The sequence below is a fragment of the Aotus nancymaae genome, unplaced genomic scaffold (genome assembly GCF_030222135.1).
Source record: "Aotus nancymaae isolate 86718 unplaced genomic scaffold, 86718_ANA_hifiasm-v0.15.2.pri h1tg000053l, whole genome shotgun sequence".
Taxonomy (NCBI): Eukaryota; Metazoa; Chordata; class Mammalia; order Primates; family Aotidae; genus Aotus; species Aotus nancymaae.
In genome coordinates, this window is record NW_026988467.1 from 10,164,643 (window position 1) to 10,180,201 (window position 15,559).

At 45.6% G+C, this 15,559-nt stretch overlaps 1 protein-coding gene across 5 annotated transcripts in view; it reads left to right on the top strand.

The window, feature by feature from the left end:
- The first annotated feature begins 444 nt into the window (after window positions 1-444).
- Window positions 445-15,559, top strand: part of LOC135269416 (putative neuroblastoma breakpoint family member 8) — a 39,311-nt gene continuing 24,196 nt past the window's right edge. The window contains exons 1-7 of one of the 5 annotated variants that reach the window (XM_064363302.1): window positions 445-463; window positions 1,796-2,104; window positions 5,647-5,830; window positions 7,349-7,467; window positions 8,388-8,519; window positions 9,007-9,124; window positions 10,656-10,719. The gene's annotated coding sequence lies outside the window, so the exon portion shown is untranslated. Of the gene's footprint in view, window positions 464-1,795; window positions 2,105-5,646; window positions 5,831-6,986; window positions 7,468-8,387; window positions 8,520-9,006; window positions 9,125-10,655; window positions 10,720-15,559 lie in introns of those variants that run through there. The other 4 variants (XM_064363303.1, XM_064363306.1, XM_064363304.1 and 1 more) reach the window with 4 other exon arrangements.

A 15,559-nucleotide genomic window follows, 5' to 3' on the forward strand; every position in this document is an offset into this window, starting at 1 on the left:
TGCGGGGTCTCCAGTGCGTCGGCGGCGCGGTCGGGGCGTCGGGAGTGTCGGCGGCGCGGTCTGCTGGTCGGGGGCATCCACGGCGCGGTCAGCTGTTCGGCGGCGTCCCAGGCGCTGACAGCGTCAGTGGCGGCGGCGGCGCGGTCGGCGCGTCGGGGGCGTCAGCAGCACGGTCGGCGGCGGTGGAGTCCAGGTCTGCGGCTTCCGTGCGTCGGGGGTGTCGGCGGCGAGGTCGGCGCGTCAGGGGCGTCCGCGGCTGGATGTCGGCGTCCGAGGCGTGTCGGCGGTGACTGGGCGTCAGCGACGCGGTAGGCGCGGGCCGCGCATCGGTGGCGCGGGCCGGTGCGTCGGCGGCGCGGGCCGGTGCGTCGGCGGCGCGGGCCGGTGCGTCGGCGGCGCGGGCCGGTGCGTCGGCGGCGCGCTGAGTTAAGGTTTACCGGGACGTCCACGCAGCGTTTCCGAGGTGAGGGCGCCGCGCCAAGCCGTGAGAGCGGTGAGTCCGGGACCCTCGGCTCACAGCTGGGTCGATGTGCGCGCGGGGGGCCTCCACAACTTTTGCTGTGCCAGCGGGGCGGGCGCACCGGGCACCCCGAGCGCTTAAGTTTCCTGAATTGGATTCCTCGCCTGCCGCTGCCGGCCGCAGCCCTGCTCTCGTGGGCTCTGGGGTTTTAAGAAACTCGCGTGCGGGTCTTCTGTGGCATCCCAGGGTGTGGAGGGATGGAGCAGCTTCGGGGCCACATCTTCCTAGATCTGGTGGAGGACACTGACCTTTTGCCTCACCTTCCAGGCCAGAAATCGGTTCCTTCTGGGGACCTGAGGGGCGAGAGATCTCAAGCCCCAAATGTGCAAAGTTGGGGGCTTGATTGGCCTCCGGGATTCCGCACCTTGCGCTGTCTCCAGCCTGGTGGTGGGCAAGCCCGGTGTGCCGGATCCAGGATGCACTAGGGGAGCGTTTGTAGCCATCGCTGAATCGCCTCAGGATTAGCAGGGCAAGCCTCAAATTAACCGCAGCATTTCCAATAGGTTGGATTGTGGTGCTGCTGTTTGCGCTCCAAAGAGTTGCTGTGGTTTCCCTGTGTCTGTCTGTCTGCCTTGGGAGCTTCTCAGATCATCTCGTTTGGCATCCTCTCAAAGAAGAGTGAAGCAAGACTTTTGGAATGCTTTCCTCGCTTTCCTTCTGTGTTTTGCTGGTAAGGCTGCTTTCAAAAGGAAATCTTTTCTTGCAGTGCTTTTCTTTGACTCCCAGTGCTTGACGAAGTTAAAGAAAAGTAATCTGCTGGTAGTTTTTTTTTTTTTTTTTTTTGAGACGGAGTTTCGCTCTTGTTACCCAGGCTGGAGTGCAATGGCGCGATCTCGGCTCACCGCAACCTCCGCCTCCTGGGTTCAAGCAATTCTCCTGCCTCAACCTCCCGAGTAGCTGGGACTACAGGCATGCGCCACCATGCCCAGCTAATTTTTGTATTTTTTAGTAGAGACGGGGTTTCACCTTGTTGACCAGGATGGTCTCGATCTCTTGACCTCGTGGTCCACCCGCCTCGGCCTCCCAAAGTTCTGGGATGATAGGCGTGAGCCACCGCGCCCGGCCTGTTGGTTTTTAATCTTTGTTCTGAGCTGATACGCGTTAGTAGCTTTCTTTTGTTTTTAAACTTTATTGGTAAAATTTCACCTGTGAACCAGAAGCTCGTTTTTTCTCTTCTAAAATGTTAGCTTTAAGATTTCTGAGAACTTTGTGTCAAAGAAATCTTGGAAATGCTACTGAAGTCTATAGAACAAGCTCACAATTTTAAATGTGCAGGTGGTCCCGGGGCGGTGGATCACACCTGTAATCCCAGCACTTCCGGAGGCCAGGGTGAGCAGATCGGTTGAGCCCAGGAGTTCCAGACCAGCTTGAGCAACGTGGCAAAACCCTGTCTCTACTGAAAAGACAAGAATTAGCTGTGTGTGGTGGTGTGTGCCTGTAGTCCTAGCTACCCTGCAGGATGAGATGGGAGGATCACCAGAGCCTGAGAGGTTGAGATTACAGTGAGCCATGATCATGCCAGTGCACTCAGGCCTGGATGGCAGAGTGAGAGCTTGTCTCAAGAAAAGAAAAGAAAAAATACAGGTAATGAATTTACACTAAGTAAATTTCACCACAAACCAAGAAATAGAACATTACTAGATTGGTGTATATATGTAGGAGTGGCATTGTTGGTTTTAGAGGTATATGAATGAGAAAACTTTAGTATCAGTTATTGTTGATGATTTTCCCAAAGTGGTTGTACCGTTTAGCAGGGAATATTCTGGTTACCCCACATCTTTGCTTATGCTTGTCAATTAAAAGTTATTAGGCAGGGCGCGGTGGCTCATGCCTATAATCGCAGCATTTTGGGAGGCCGAGGCGGGTGGATCCTGAGGTCAAGAGATCGAGACCATCCTGGTCAACAAGGTGAAACTCCGTCTCTACTAAAAAAAATACAAAAATTAGCTGGGCATGGTGGCACGCGCCTGTAGTCCCAGCTACTCTGGGGGGCTGAGGCAGGAGAATTGCTTGAACCCAAGAGGCGGAGGTTGCGGTGAGCCAAGATCGCGCCATTGCACTCCAGTCTGGGTAACAGCAGCAAAACTCCGTCTCAAAAAAAGAAAAAATTATTTTGCCATTCTAGTAGAGGTGCAGTAATATATCAGTGTAGTTTCATTTTGCATTTTCTGGTATTGAGATTGAGTATTTTTTATTGCCATTTATATGTCCTGTTTTGTGAAGTGCCTGTTCAATCTTTGTATCCTGTTTTCATTGATATGCTTGTTTTTCTGTTGATTTGTAATACTTTATCCTGGATGTGTGTCCTTTCTAGGATATATATGTATTATATGTATTACATTTCTCTATTTTTCAAACTGTAGCCTGCCTTTTCACTCTTTTAATGGCGTTTTTACATGAATGGAGATCCTCCAGTTTTTTTTTTCTTTTTGAGACAGGATCTCATTCTGTTGTTCAGGCTGCAGTGCAGTGGTACAATCACAGCTCAGTGCAACCTCCACCTCCCAAGGCTCAAGTGATCCTCCTGCCTGAGCCCCAAGTAGCTGGGACCTACAGGGGAGCACCATTAAGCTCAGCTCTTTTTTGTGTTTTTAGTAGAGATTGGGTTTTAACACGTTGCATAGGCTGGTCTGGAATTCCTGGGATCAAGTGATACACCTGCCTCGGCCTCCCAAAGTGTAGGGATTACAGGCATGAGCCAGTGTACCCAGCCTGAGTTTCTTAATTTTATTGAAATTAAACTTGTTAATTTTAATTAAACTTCTTAATTTTAATGAAATTAAATTTCCTTTGTGGTGACTGCTTTTTGTGTCCTGTTAATCAATGCCTAACCTAAGAATGTGAACACTTAATCTCACAGCAATTTTAGTTTAGTTTATGCTTCCCCACCACCCCATGCCCCAGATAGGCTCTCACTCTGTTGTCCAGGCTGGAGCGCAGTGGCATAATCTCAGCTCACTGCAGCCTCCACCTCCTGGCTCAAGCGATCCTCCCCGCTCAACCTCTTGAGTACCTGAGACCATAGGCGTGTGCCACCATGCCTGGCTAAGTTTTGTATTTTTTTTGTAGAGATGAGGATTCACCGTTTTCCCAGGTTGGTCTCAAACTCTTGGGCTCAAGTAGTCTGCACGCTTCAGCCTCCCAGAGTGCTGGGATTACAGGTTTGAGCCAACCCACCCACCCATGATTCACTTTTTACTACATGGATGTGACTGCTTGATCCAGCACCATGTATGGAAAAGACCATCTTTGTCCTTCTGCACTGTGTAGCACTTTTTTTGCCTCAATTGAATGGCTGTATGGTCATCTGATTGACGAAATCAGTGTGGGTCTGTTTCTGGACCAACCTGGGCAACATAGCAAGATCCAATCTCTACAAAAAATAATAAATAATAAAGAAATACATGAAATTTTTTAAGTGGGTAGAGGAGATGGAGTCATAGGTGGTAATTTATAAATGATTGTCAATTTCTTGGCTACATACAGGTGTTGGTAAGTGAGATCTGTTGGGAGTTCAGGCAAAATGTATTAAGTGAATTCTATGGTGTTCAGAATGATTGCTAGATGTTCGTTGTGACTTCAATTAGGTATTATTTGCACCTCACAGAGCTACAGGTTTTATTCTCTTATTTATTTATTTGTCTTTAAACATTTTTACAATCTTCCTGTCAAGGCAGTACCTCTTTTATACTTAATTGTTCTTAGGTATACTTAATTACCAGGAAAGTTTTATGGATCATATCTAACTGTTAAGCCACTTAAAGTAAAGGGCTGATGTGATGTAATGTAGACAATGGGATTCTACATAATAGTTTCAGGAGTATATCGATTAAACTGTTTCTTCTTCTTTTTTTTTTTTTTTCTTGAGACAGGCTCTCTCTCTGTTGCCCAGGCTGGAGTACAGTGGTGTAGCGGTATGATCGTGGCTCACTGCAGCTTTGACCTCTCAGGCTCAAGCAGCCTCCCACCTCAGCCTCCTTAAGTAGCTGGGACTACAGGCATGCACCACTATGCCTGGCTAATTTTGTATCTTTTGTATGCAGGGTCTTCCTATGGTGCCCAGACTGCTTTGAAACTCCTGGGCTCAGATGATCCTCTCACCTTGTCATCCCAAAGTGTTGATATTACAGGCGTGAGCCATCACACCTGGCCATTTTAGTTTTAATAATTTTATATTTTTCTAACTTAGAATATTTACTAAGTCTATTTAGTTTATGAATATAATATTCATTATTATGATTTTGTATGTATTTAATCTCATTTTAATATAAGCTCTTGGAAATTAGAGATCTTGTCTCTTATTTACTACTGTGTTCTCAGTACTTGACCTTGCCTGGTATGAAACAGATATTGAAGAAATAGTTGTTAAATGAATAGATGAACCACATTCAAAAATTCTCCGAGTATCACAGCATTCACCATCTAACAAATAAAAGAACTTGTCTAGAGTAGAGTCACAGTTAACCTGCCATACAAGGAAATGTCAATGAAAATCAACCTTTGTATGTGTAGCTGTTAAGATTTGGGGGCTTTTGTTACTGCAGCATAAACTAGCAAAGCTCAGTGAGACAGCAGATAGAATATACATATATAAATAGACCAGATAGACCAGTAGATGAGATTCCAAAGATAGTTCAGTCAGCATTAACTAACCACACCCGCACTCTCTTAATTTCCTAACAGAAAGAATGGAATTCCTGTTCACTAAGATCTGCCTCAAAGAGTACTTTGTGAAAACTTCTCTGGGTATGCAAGTATTTAATCAGGACCTTTTTTTTTCCTCCTGTAGGTTGGAGTGCAGTGGTGCCATCATAGCTCACTGTAACCTCTAACTCAAGGCTCAAGGAATCCTCTTGCCTCAGTCTCCCAAGGAGCTGAGACTGCACGTGTGTACCACCATGCTTGGCTAATTTTTTATTTTCAGAGACAGGGTCTTACTATGTTGCCCAGGCTGGTCAGGACCGTTGATTGCATACGACAAAAACCCAACCAACCCTAGTTCCCGCCACCTTTCAGTCTGCTCCTTTCTCAGTCTTCCGAGTCTCAATAAATGGCAGTTTCAGCCTTCACGTTGCCGAAGCCCCAAATCTTTATGTTAACCTTGATTTCTCTCTTTTATGTCATAGCCCGTATGAAGGCCAATCATGTTCAGACCCAGGCGGCGGTTCCTGCTAACCCAGGCTCTCACCGGCACATTGTTCTTTACTGTCCTCCTGAGGGTGTCTGGAGCTTCAGCGCCGTGTGCTCTGGGCCTCCACGCTGGGGCACCACCGACTCCCGCTGTCCAGGGCTTCCAGTGGACCCTCCGAGGTACTGAGGTAGAATCTTCCCCATTCAGTGCACCAAGAGCAGCCTCACACGGTATGGGCTGACATGAAGAGCTGCCAGATCCAACAGGTTAAAATCATGAGGCACTGCCAACTGGATGGGGTCAGAGAGTCCTCTCTCTATTGGGATTCAGATGAGAAGGGAAGATTCCATAGGCCCTAAACATCACAGCATAACCAGCGTGTGCCCCCCACAAGCCGCAGTGCATGGTCAGGTGGAAGTTATTTGACTTCAGGAGAGGACAGTGTTCTCTTCAGGCCTTTTTCTCAGTGGCTAGATGTACGTCCCTCTCCTCTCTCTTCCCCTCTCAGCCCCTAGTCTCCATCCCCATTTGTCTCTCTGTTTCCACCTTGCTGTTCTTTTTCACCTGCTTTCTCCTCTTCAGCTTTCATGGTTCTCCCGTCCACTTGCATTTCCCAGGCTGAGGCCCCTGCACCGTCCTGGGTGGGGAGATGTGTCTGGATTTAGGCGGTGCCCTCTAGATGTGTCCAGGTTGGGGAAACATGGCTCAGCTGCCAGTATAGTGGTTTCAGAGAGTGGCCACTTTTGAAGGCCTTTCAATCTCCCATTCTAGAATGGTGTAGGACTTAAAATTGATGGACCACTGTGGAACTCTTGGTTCCTCAGGACCTTGTGGTGGACGCCTTCTTTCACTGAGCATTCACAGGGTGACTATTAGGTGCCAGGCCCTGCTCTGGGTTAGGGGCACCGTAATGAGTAAATAGCAGGTCACTACCCCATGGAACCCACCGCTGCAGGCATCGAGAAGGGGAGAAAGAAAGCGACGTGGCCTGTTTGTGTCCTTCTCATATGGTCACCTGCCAGGTCCTGGGGGAGTGGGAGCCAGTGCAAGGAGAGAAGCCCAGTGAGAAAGGCAAAGGGACGATATCAGACCCAGGGGCTAAGACCCCCACCTGCAGCCGGGTAGCTTCTGGAGTGGACAAGGAGCAGCAGGGAAGGTTGTGGACTGGTGTTCTGGGGTTCACTGTCTCATCTCATTCCTGTGGGTGCCAGAACTTGTCCAAAGGGAAGACTCAGTATCTCTAGCAACAGCAGGCCAGAGACAGAAAGTGTCCGAGAGAAGCAGGAAGGATCCTACGCCATGGACACAGTATATGGTTTTATAGTAGTGCGTCTCTCTCTCTCAGCTAGTTAGCGTGTTCCCGTTGTTGGAAAATATTGGTGGTGTAAGTTCCCCTGGATCTTCTCATCTTCATGTAAGTTTGCCTGTTCCCCTATCCCTCCCTTCTTTCCTTCTTTTCCTTCCTTCCTGAGTTTTCCGATCAGGGTCATGTGAGGCTAAAATCCAGGAATGGCCTGGGAATGCTTTTTCTCTAGAGCTCAGGCGATTTTTCCGAGTTCACTACATGTATTGAAAGAGTTTCTATTCTTGTTCGTGGAGGACTGAGGGCCCTTTTTCTCTGCTGGCTGTCAGCCAGGAGACAGTCTGACTTCAGAGGCCACCTGCTTTCCTCCTTACCTGTCTTTTCCATCTTTCAGCCAATCACAACTCATGGAGTCCTTCTCGGGCTCCTCCCTTCTCTGACTTCATCTTCTCCAACCAGCCACAGAAAGCTCTGTCACCTACGGAGTGATGTGATTTGACCCACTTCATGCAGGTAACCTCACCATCTTCAAGTCATGTAACTGTCATATAACAGCATAATCACAGGAATGGTGTCTCATCACCTTAACAGGCTTCAGAGACAAGGGTATGGCATGTTTGGGGACCATTTCAGAAATTCCGTCTACCACAGTTGGACACTCACATGCCCCCATCTGCAAAATACATGCACCCTCTCCTCTAAAGTTTCCAGATTTCATGTCATTAAAGCATTAGTTCAACATGAAAAATGTCACATAGACCACATCAGATCCAAAGTTTAAAATCTCATCTAAAATATCCACACCAGGTGTGGATGAGGCTTCTGAGGGTGTCCATTAAGTACAGATCCTTGACATAATTTCCTTACCTCCGTCGACCTGTGAAACTGAGCAAACTACTTATCTGCTCCTAATGTGGAATGGCCGGACAGACACAGAATAACAATTACAGTGATTCTAGTTCAAAAAGAAGGAACATAGAGGGGAGAAGGAAGTCACTGACCCAAAATAGTTTGGAAATGGAGCTGGGCAAAATCCAGCAGGAGGTTCTTAAGGAGGATCCACAGCCTGGGACTGAGCCTCCATCCTGTGGGACTTTGCCTCTGGGATCTTTGCTCTGCATTTCTTGAAACCATTATTATCTATCTTGTTTTTTTTTTCCCCACTCCTGTGGTTCCTCTTCTTTCTCCTCATGGCAGCATCCTCCGCTTAATCCTTGGTCCGTCATCCCCGGCAGAATTGGTCAGATATTGCCCGTGTCTTGGTCCTGACCGTCTCCACGAGGGGCTGTCCTTGGGAGCCCGTGCTCCTCTGGGACTGTCTTCACTGACCTGACCTCTCTCAGTCATGATTCCTTTCAGCTGACCTGGCTGGCTTAGGAGAAAACCTAAGACTGTGGAGTCCCAGAACCATTCTCTGCCCTCTCTATGTCCAGGAGAGGAAGAAAATAACTGGTATCTTCATGGAGAAATGACCCACAGGAGGGCCTGGACTCTCCAGCAGTTACAGCAGAGGAAACTCCCTGAGGAAGAATGGAGGAGCTGAACGCCCAGACTGGGAAAGCAGGGTTGTGTTAAGCACTATTTAATTCTCATGTGCTCCCTGCCCCAATCTACTAGCCAGCGAATGACAAAGGACTGAGAATAAATAATAGGACTATAGAACCATGATAAAGAATTGTCCAAGGAAAGGCCCTTTTACTCTGTTTGCAAGGTGAAATTGCTGTATTTGATCTAAAGTTTTCTGAAAGGCAGCAGTGAGTTTCTGGAGGGTGAGTTACCTGCTTTGCACAGGGAGGGTGAGGCCAAGGCTTGCGTGGTGTATCTGCTGCCACCAAGTGGTGAGGGAGCCTGGGAGAGTCTTAGTCTTTCTGGACTTGAGTTTTGTCATCAGTAAAGTAGGGGCTTATTGTACCTCTCTGAGGTCCCTTCCTGCTGAGTTTTCTGTGAGTCCTTGAGGGACTATGATGGTTTTTAACACTCCCTGGACCTGTAACCTGCCTCTGACCTCTCTGGGTCTGACTCCTGACTCTGGCCCCTGTGTTTCTCCTGCAGAGCCTGAGCTGAGTCCATACCCTGGAAGCCCAGAACCGAGGGATCAGATGGAAGAAAGAAAGGCAGCAGGTTTTGTAAAAGAGAATAACCTGCAAAGGACAAGTCAATGGTAGAACAGGTGAAAACCGAAGAAGGGGAGAATAAGGACAAACTGGGCCAGAAGCCTCTGGGGAAATGGGCGATGGGCCTATGATCATTCAAGCACTCGAGGAGCAGCGCAAGCTGAGCAGTGGGGACTGAGAGAGAAACTTACTCCACAGGAGTCTCCTGACCCTGGCCAGGGAGAGCCAAAGGGTAGATCAGAGCTGGTTTATAGTGAGGGGCAGCACCAACCCCAAGAGGGGGAGGATGCGACCGTGAGCCCCGCCCCAGACCCCGGAGCCTGGACCTCGGGGCTGCCGTAGCAGTGGATACTCTTCAGGTCAGTGTGGATTAGAGGGAGTAACCGTGCTTGGAGAAGGGTTAGGGATGTCCATTCTTAAATTAAACAGTTCTGCCCTAGGTCAGGTGCCAGAGTAAGTGTTTCTTGCCAGTATATGAGGCGGTGATACTTACACTATTCCTCTGCACTTTCAGTTGAGGAAGGTCTGTATGTGATACGAGTATTTACTGCGTGTTTATTTTTCTCTGTACTGTGTTAAGCACTTGGGGTTCAAATAGTAATGTTTCCCCAAGGAACTCAAGCCCATGAGAGAAAGAACACAAAGACAGGATTTCAAGAAAAGATAGTAGTTCTCCAAAAGTGGGGTGTCATGGCAGCCCAGAGGATGGGAGTGTAGGTGAAGACATTGCTCCTAATGACAAGGGGAACCATGAGAGGAATTCTTCAGAGTAGTCCCGTTTTTCCTCCAGTGTCCCACAGAAGAAGCTCCTGGCACCTGACTGGTGTAGAGCAGGGCCCTACAGGTGTAGGAAGGGGGCTTGCTGCATCTTGGGAGAAATGATAGCATCCCTGGTAGGACATTTTGGAGAGGAATGTCAGTGATTGGATTGGATCTGTGTAGTCGGTTTTATCCTATCTTGAGTGAACAGTGCTGAGAACTTCCTTAGTGCCAGACCCTAAGCTGGGAATCATGAACACAGAGATGAGTAGAATATGATCTCAGCTTTGACAGAACTCTGAGTCTAGTGAACAGCGAGTTATAAGAAGTGTAGTGATGGTGGCTTCATTAGAGCAAGTGGCTCATGCTGCATTGAGATGACCTCAATGGATGGTGTGTCCCCCTTCTGGTTGTTCTCAACAGCTGGATGACTTGCTCTGGGCCAGTGACCCTGGACTTCTGCCAGGTGTCAGCATCTTAGGTACAAGCAACACCTCAGTTTCCTGTTGGGTCAAAACAGTTAACACTGCCAAGGTATTCAGAGGACACTAGTGACATCAGTAGCTACTGATGAGGTCCTGGCCAGCTAGGGAAATAAAGATGTAAGTTTAACAACGATTCTAAATTTGTTCTTAAAATAATGAGCAGAGAGTATCTGTCTTCTAAGTTAAATACTTTTTAGACTTCGGGATTCACTCACATCCAAAATAAAATATATATCGGCCATATCACTGCCCTGAGATGATTTCTCCCTGTCCTACTAGAAGCCTGCACTTTCTGGAGCACTGAGTCTGTCTCAAGCTAACTGATCTGCTCTCTGGATTCCAGGGACACCCGCAGAACCAGAGGACGAAGGCACAGGCGTTGATGTCTCCGACTGTTCTGACTCCAGGTTGGTGCACCTCGGCGCCCAGTGTGAACCACACAGTGACAGGATGCCACCAACATTTTGATTTGGGGCTGTTGCATCCTAACTTTAATAACATTTAATAGACATTATTTTTTAGAGTAATTCTAGGTTTACAGATAAATTGAGCTAATAGTACAGGGAATTCCCCTATTCTCTCTTGTCCCCTAGCACACAATTTCCTCTATCATTAGTATCTTGCATTAGTGTGGTACATGTTTACAATTGATTAATCAGTATTGATACGTTATTATTAACTCAACTCCATAGTTGACATTAGGGTTCATTCTTTGAGTTTTATTGTTCTATGCTTTCTGACAATTGCCTAATGTCCTGAATCCTCAGTACAGTATCACACAGAATAGTTTCACTGCTGAAAACCTCCTTGCGTCCAACCAGTTCATCCCTCCTCCACGCTTGGCAATCACTGATCATTTCACTCTCTCTACCATTTTGACCTTCCTGGAATGTCCTAGTGTTGGAATCATACAGTGTGTAGAGTCTTTAGACTAGTTTCTTCCTAGTATTGTGTATTTAAAGTTCCTCCATGTCTTCTCATGGCCTGATAGCTCATTTTTTTCTATCACTGAATCATATTCTCTCGTACAGATATACCACAGTTTGTTTAGCCATTCACTTAGTGAAGGACTTTTTTTTTTTTTTTTTTTTTTGAGACAGAGTTTCGCTCTTGTTACCCAGGCTGGAGTGCAATGGCGCGATCTCGGCTCACCGCAACCTCCGCCTCCTGGGTTCAGGCAATTCTCCTTCCTCAGCCTCCTGAGTAGCTGGGATTACAGGCACGCACCATCGTGCCCAGCTAATTATTTGTATTTTTAGTAGAGATGGGGTTTCACCATGTTGACCAGGATGGTCTCAATCTCTTGACCTCATGATCCACCTGCCTCGGCCTCCCAAAGTGCTGGGATTACAGGCGTGAGCCACCGTGCCCGGCCGGTGAAGGACATTTTGGTTACTTTCAGTTTTTGACAAGTATGAGCAAAACTGTTGTAAATACTTGGATGCAAGGTTTTGAGTGAACATGTTTTCAGATTAGTTTGGTAAATATCTAAAACGCTATTTGCAGGATTATGTGGCAAGGCTACGTTTAGCTTTGTAAAAAAAACAAAAAAAACATCCTACCAAACTGTTTTCCAAAGTGACTAGCATTTTGCATCTCCACTAGCAGTGAATGAGAGTTCCCGTTGCTCTGCATCTTTGACAGCCTTTGGTATTGTCACTTGTTTGGATTTGAATCTTCCTATTAGGTGTATGTTATAGTGTAGTGGCATCTCATTGGTTTAATATGCAATTTCCTAGTGACACATGGTTTTGAGCATCTTTTTCATATGCTTATTCGTCATCCATATATCTTTCTGGTGAAGCGTCCAGATCTTCTGCCCATTTTTAAATTGGGTTGTTTGCTTTAATATTATTGAGTTTTAAGAGTCCTTTATATATTTTGGACACCAGTCTTTCATCAGATCTGTGTTTTGCCGATTTTTTTCCCAGTTTATCACTTGTTTATTCATTTTCTTAACAATATCTTTCACAGAGCAGAAGTTTTTAATTTTAAAGAAGTTCAACTTACCAATTTTTTCTTTCCTGGATTGTGTTTTTGACATTATATCTGAGAAGTTATCGCTAAACCCAAGGTCACCCAGATGTTCCCCTATGTTATCCTCTAGGAGTCTTACAGTTTTGCACCTTACATTGAAGTTTAAGATCCATTTTGTGAAAGGTGTAAAATCTGTGCCTAGATTTATTTATTTTTCACATGTGGATATCTAGTCATTCTAGCACCATTTGTTGAAAAGACTATCCTTTCCCTGTTCAATTGCCTTTGCGCCTTTCTCAAAGATCAGTTGAGTATTTATGTAGGTGTATTTCTGAGCTCTGTATTCTTTTCTAGTGAACTATTTGTCTGTTTTTTTGTTTCTTCACCAGTTTCCATACTGTTTGGTTAGTGTAGCTTTATAATTAGTGCTGAAGTCGGCAGTGTGAGTTCTGTGGGGATTTTTCTGATCTTTACTATGAGAACCTGGTTGGGCTCCAGGTGGTAAAACTTTAGAAAAGTGTGAGATCCCCCCAATTCTGGGCCCCAAGGAGTTTTTAATGCTCAAGCCAGGCCACCCTCAGCTTCTAGTAATCTGTCAGTACCATTTAAGTGCTCCTCCCAGTTGCTGGCTTCAGCAGCTTCTGTTCCCTGTATTTGCCTGTCTTTCTTGTTTTCAGCATGGCAATTTGCCCTGTGACCTCTCCTCTAGGTCCTCTAATAAGGTTTGATAATGTTCAGTTTGTTCAGCTTTTTTCTTGTTGTGAGGACAAGTGGTGACCTCCTGGCTTCTTACAAGTTGGAGTAGAAACCAGAAATTTCATTTAACAAGTTACTTGTAATAAAAGTCACTAATGGCAAATGTAGAATTGAATAACTTAAGTAGATATGTAGAATTTTGTATAGCCATCACCTCAGTCCCCTCTTAGAATACAGACTACATTTCTTACCTCCCCCAGATTCCCCAGAGCCTCTTTGCAGTCATTTTCCAATCCCTGGTCACCATGACGGAGCCTGAACAAAATTAAAATTTGGAAAACAGACAACATTATATTTCATCTTTTATTAGATTGGAATTTTATATGATGGACTGTGTCTTACTCTTGTGGCAACCAGAGGAGATATTTTATTCTAAGGACTTTCTTAGGGGGAACTTAGTAGTAGTCCTGTTTATTGCTGTCCTTGAATTGGTTCATCTATGCTGGTGACAGATAGTTGCTATCAGACCTTGTCTGGTGAGCACAAGTGAAAGAGCTAAAAAAAAACCTTCTATTAGAAATGTAGATGATGAATTTGCAGATACTGTTTTGCGGAGTTAAGTTTGTTTTTGAGCCAGAGTTTCGCTCTTGTTGCGCGGGCTGGAGTGCAGTGGTGTGATCTCGGCTCACTGCAACCTCTGCCTCCCGGGTTCAAGCAATTCTCCCACCTCAGCCTCCTGAGTAGCTGGGATTACAGGCATGAACCACCACGCCAAGCTAATTTTGTTTTTTTTGTAGAGATGAGGTTTCTCCATGTTGGTCAGGCTAGTCTTTTGTTTTGTTTTGTTTTTTGTTTTTTTTAATGAGAGAAAGAAAGAAAGAGAAAGAAAAAGGGGGAGAGAGAACAGGATTCTTGCTCTGTTGCCCGGGCTGGAATGCCATCTAAAAATAGGTATTAAAAACCTCTTTTATGCCGATAATTGTGCTTAACAACGGAGATAGGAAGGAATAAGGGAAGAAAATAACAAACAGCCAATCAATATTTCATTTAAGTCTGTGAAATGCTATGCAAATGCTGAAGAGTGATTTACTTTCAATTATGTAGTCACTTTCAAAATAGGTGTAATATGATACTGAGAAAAATGTATGTTCTGTGGACCTGGGGTGGAGAATTCTATAAATATTCACTAAGTTTACTTATTCCAGGTCTAAGTTCAAATCATAGATGTCCCTATGAATTTTCTATGTCATTGATCCATCGAATATTAATAATGTGGTGTCAAAATCTCCCGCTATTACTGTGCGGGAGTCCAGGTCTCTATAAGTCATTAAGAACTTGTCTTATGTATCTGGGTGCTCCTGTATTGGGTGCATATATATTTATAATCATTAACTCCTGTTGTTGCATTGATCCTTTTACCATTATGCAATGTCCTTCTTTGTTTCTTTTAGTCTTTGTTACCATGAAAGTCTATTTTGTGAGAGACGAAAGTTACAACTCGTGTTTTTGTTTTTGTTTCTTTTTTCTCTCCATTTAATTGGTGAATCTTCCTCCATCCCTTTGTTTTGAGTCTTTGTATGTCGTTGCTTGTGAAATAGATCTGGATACAGCGTACCGATGGGTTTTTTTTTTTTGAGACGGAGTTTCGCTCTTGATACCCAGGCTGGAGTGCAATGGCGCGATCTCGGCTCACCGCAACCTCCGCCTCCTGGGTTCAGGCAATTCTCCTGCCTCAGGCTCCTGAGTAGCTGGGATTACAGGCACGCGCCACCGTGCCCAGCTAATTTTTTGTATTAGTAGAGACGGGGTTTCACCATGTCGACCAGGATGGTCTCGATCTCTTGACCTCGTGATCCACCCGCCTCGGCCTCCCAAAGTGCTGGGATTACAGGCTTGAGCCACCGCGCCCGGCCGGGTTTTGACCTTTTATTCAATTTACCTGTCTGTGTCTTTGATTGGGGCATTTAATCCATTTAAATGTAGAATTAATATTAATATCTGTGAGTTCAATATTGTGATTTAATGCTAGCTGGCTATTTTGTCCATTAGTTGATGTAAATTCTTCATTATAGAGATATTCTTTACGTTTTGGTAAGTTTTTGGGATGACTGATACTGGTTGTTCCTTTCTGTTTGTAGTGCTTCTTTCAGAAGCTCTTGTAAAGCAGGCCTGGTGGTGATGAAATCTCTGAGTGCTTGCTTGTTCGCGAAAAATTTTCTTTTTCCTTCGCTTATGAAGCTTAGTTTGGCGGCATATGAGATTCTGGGTTGAAAATTCTTTTCTTTGAGGATGTTGAATATTGACCCCCTCTCTTCTAGTTTGTAGGGTTTCTGGTGAGAGGTCTGCTGAGAGTCTGATAGGCTTCCCTTTATGGGTAACGTGACCTTTCTCTCTAGCTGCCCTTAGAATTTTCTCCTTTATTTCAACCCTAGTGAATCTAATGATTATGTGTCTTGGAGTTGCTCTACTTGAGGAATATCTTTGTGGTGTTCTCTGCATTAGCTGGAGTTGAGTATTGTCCTGCCTTACCAGATTAGGAAAGTTTTCCTGAATAATATCCTGAAGAATATTTTC